We start from the raw sequence: 4,617 nt of genomic DNA on the forward strand, positions 1-4,617 counted from the left end.
GGGCTGCAGTCGGAGCTGTCCAAAGGTCAATGAACCAAGCTAGACTGGGAGCTAAAAAGAGAAACACTAGTGGAACCATTGTGACCTCGAACTTAACTATCTGGAAGGAGAAAAAACAATATTTAAAGTAACCTATTATTAAATGTTATTTGAATAGAACAAATAGAATCATCAGTAGAAAATAAAATTTGTATCAATGGCTACTTTAAGAAAACCTGGTATCTCCTCAAATGTATTCTATTTCCAAATAGGAAGATTGTAATATCTTACAAATTGTTTAATTTAATAACAGTCTTACTCTCGTGAGTTTCCATTGATGCTAATGATTCTTACCATTTGGGGAAAAAACTTGTTTCTAAATTTCAGCATAATGTAATTACATACTTAGCCCAAGATAGCCTATAAATAATCACCTTTTTGCACATAATTATCTTGAAGTAATTAAACATTATCATAACTACTTTTAGTTACAAAACACATTTTACTACAATTCAATAGACAATTAAAATTTAACTATGAAGGTAAAATATTTTTTACAAATTTAGTAGGCATCTAATGAATAACTTTATCTTTTCAACAAATTTTTCCTCTTGACATATTGAGGTATCACATTAAAATACATTATGGCTAAATGTTCTACAATATTACTTCTAAATCAACAGAAAACCAATTGATCTTGAGGAAAGGTTAATTAATTTAGGCTACAGGTCTCCTACTTTAGTCTGCATCGAATGGAATTTGTATTGATTGGAGACGTTTTTATAAAGAAATTTAATAATCATTTTTCTGGAATTGAGATCAACTTTTTAAAGTGCCAAAACAACGAGGTAAAATTTTGTCACTCCAAAAATACTTTTGTGCTATGGTTCATTCAAATCTGTTCGAGTCCTGTAAAAACGCAATGTTTTTCTACTTTCAGTGAAAACAGTTGGGTATCTGGCCGGCAGAAAATGAAAACAGAAGTTAAGAACTTTAATAGGATTTTGTTTGTTTAATCCTTCCTCCCATAACAAGTCTCACCAGTCCATTCTGCTATGAGGGGACCATGAAGGACAATGTAAGTTAAATTTCTTCCTTGATTTAAACACTGTATTTGCCATAATGTAGGAAACAGACTGAGCTGCCTTCTACTTGGGAACACTTCCAAGTTGTGTAGTCTCTGCTGAATTGAACTGGTGAGCTTTTCTCTTTCCTTATCTATATTTAGTTGTCTTTTCGCTTTATCAATTTAAAAAAAATGTTTCAGGCCTGGAACAAGGTGAAAGTAACATTTGAAGTTTCCTTCCAGGCACTATACTCACTCCTAGCACACTTTTCTTTTTTCTGAATGTTTGCTCCGCAGCCTTGTCTGGTATCTGAGGACCTCCGGAGCTTTTTGCACATGGGTGTGTTGCAAGGTTTTCCCTTCTCCCTCCCTCCCACCCTCCCTCCTCTCCCGGGGACCCCTCCCCCACCTCGGGCGAAATTCCTAAATAGAGCGAGCCCGGTGCCCCGCAGCTGTGCGGTCCGCACCCCCTTTCGGGCCCTGGTCTGCGGGAGCATCCTTGGTGAAGAAACACCGAAGCTCGACGGAAAAGCGGGGAGCGGTACCCGCGAGGAGGGTCCCAGCACCCCCGGGGCCACCGCTGTTACCCCGCCCGGGCGCGGCGGCGGCGGCGGCGGTGGGTCTGCGTTTCCGAGGACGGGATGACGCGGGCGTCGGGGCCGCTAGAGCCGGCACGACGGGCCGGCTTTCTTTGTTGACTTTTAAGTCTTGGGCTCAACAGCTCCATTCGCCAGGAGGGGAGAAGGCCCACACAGAGAGGGACTAACTGCACCGTCACCTCCAGATGCTTTGGTCCTGCTCGGCCCTCCTTCCGGGCAACCGGCCGCCCGACCCGGCCTGGGTCCTAACGCGCCGGGACCCGATGGCAACGCCCGGGGGTGGCGGAGCGGGCGGAAGGTGCCCAGAGGCGGCCGCAAACCCAGGCAGAAGCCCCGAGGCGAGACCCGCCCTTCCAGCTCCAGGCCGTTCCCCAAAGTAGCCGGGAGCCTGAAGCCCGAGGCTTCTCGCCCCGAAGCCCGTAGGAAGTTTCCGCCCAGGAGGAGAGCGAGCTGAGCCGACGTCCCCCGGGTGCGGGCAGAACGTAGACCCTGCACCGCAGAGAGAGGGAAGGGAGCTGCACCGAGGGGACGCTCGCAAACCCTTTAGATTCCGTGCGGCCGGATAAAATCCCGACGCCCAAGCTCAGCCTTATATTACATTTGGAATTCAAATTTGCCAACGTCTGTTTACCCGCTCTCTAAACACAAATACATGTTGGGATTGAAAGCTTTATCCTCTTTGGACCTTTAGTGTCCTTCCCCGGCCTCCAAATTAGGTTTTGAAATGACTCAAACCAGCAATTTCCCTCTGCTCCTTTCATTAGCTGAGGTGAGAGCCAGGGGTTTTGGGATTTCTGGATCTTTCTCAAGTGCTACATGGCACCCCTTCTCTCATCTGGGGAGGCAATTACTCGACAATTAAGGGACTCACACAGCTCTTTTTATCTTGTCCTCAGTGTGGAGTGGGGCGATCAAAGTAAAGGCTGTCCAAGTTCAAGCCCTGGCCACGATGGGGTTCACACACAAGGCCTCAGGCAGGCCAGCCTCTGCTTGGGCTGGTGTTGTTATTGTTGATGTCAATCCTAACAAGGCTTACAAAGAAATAGGTGGACTGGAAAGTGAGCCTACTATCAAAGGAGATTAATGATTTGGTGATCTCAAGCAACTGTAGGGGTGTGAAGTTGCATTTTAAAGCTTCTTAGAAGGCAAAGAAATCATCGGCTTTAAGTTCTTGGGAACAATATTTTTTAGAAACAATATTTTAAAAATATCTTCACACAAAACAAAACAGTAGCTAGTGAAACGGCCTGCTGGCACAAAGCTTCCCCTGCAGGAGTGAATTAGCTGGCCTTCCTTATCCCCTGCAAAGCTACCACGATGGTTAAGTTTTGTTTCTCTTTTTAATGTAAAGAGGATTCAGGATTCTCTGTTTCAGACAACTTAATTTTAACAGCCCCATCTGATATTTTATTTTCATTCAAATACTTTTCAGATAAAGGAAAATGGTACCTTGGGAAGGAGGGAAGGTTAAATTAATTGTATTTATTTCAGTTTATTTAATTGTGTATTTAATTTCAAAGAGGTCCATGATCCACTGGTAGATCTCAAAGAAAACATAGTAGGTTTAAGCCCATGTCAAAAACTGAAGTAAGCATTACTGAAAATAAAGAATCTTAATCTCAATTCTTGGGATATTAAATCAATTTATCTATCCAGTTTTATTGAACTTCTTTAACCTTTTTTTTTTACTAACTACATGTTCCTATAATAAACATACACAAAACAATTTTGTTTTAGATTATTTTCCTTTTTGTCACTTATATTCAGTGCCAGACTTTGAAAAATATCATATTCAGATATCTATTTTGGATTTAATTAAGGAAAATAACAAAAATACTTTTTTGTTAACATTTGATTTATTTAAAGTCCTTAACTGCAAATGATCAAGAACATGTGCCACGGCTTAAAATTTATTTTCATTATTTAAATCAAAATATTTTAATTACAATCACATTGATAGAAATTAACATTTTAATTTGTATCTTTAACCATCATTTAAAGCAATTTCAACTGTAAAGAAAAAAAGAATAAACCATGCAATAAATTAACATTGAGAAAGCAAAAAGGAATAATAATGAAACCCGTCTGACTATACTAACACCATGTCCAACTGTGAAAAGTGCATTAACACTGAATGAACAAGCACATGATGACAATAATTAAAATTACCACAATCAATTGGATTTTGGAATCTTGAACCAAATTTTGAAATATGGCTCCCTATAACATCTCTCCTCGAACATTGTAATATTCCCTTTTTTTCTGGAGAAAAATATTCTTTAAATGGTATAGATACATAGAAGCTAATTTTATACATGTTATCTGACCTCAGAATGACATGACCATGGCACTCTGCAAAGAAAGAAGCAGAGTCACTGAGAGGGACAATTCTTGGGGAATTGATTCCCAGGGCTATCTGTGGGTAGAGAGGACAAGGCAGGGGGTGTGTTTGTAATTTCTTGGTCAGGCAACTCTTGAAAATGTAGCATGTATACCACCTACCTAGTACCTCTATGCATTATGTAAATATATGGAGGATGTCTACATATCTGAACATGTGCATTAATGTCGGTACATTGTATTTCATTTTAAGCATTTCATTTTAAGACAGCTGCTATCTGAATGTATCAGAAATGTAAGCTGAAAAACAAAAGGCTCTGATGTTTATAATCCGTTTATGTTTTGCTACATAATAGCACTATTGTCCTTCAGTACTTTTAACAGCCTATAGTGTCTACTTGTTTCCTCACTCCTTGAGTTCTTATGGTTAAGAGTATTGCCATAGACCTGTAAAAGAGGGGAAAAAAAGTACAAACAAATATTTTACAAGCTTGACTTTCTTTCTTTTTTAAATAAAGCCTGCACACACTAGAATGTGTCTGGATGGGAAAGAGGAAAGAAAGGGATAAGGAAGTAGGAATATTTGATATATACACTTGTGGATCATTAAACTTTGCAGGGAAAAATTCAGTT

This window comes from Myotis davidii, unplaced genomic scaffold (genome assembly GCF_000327345.1).
Source record: "Myotis davidii unplaced genomic scaffold, ASM32734v1 scaffold304, whole genome shotgun sequence".
Classification (NCBI taxonomy): Eukaryota; Metazoa; Chordata; class Mammalia; order Chiroptera; family Vespertilionidae; genus Myotis; species Myotis davidii.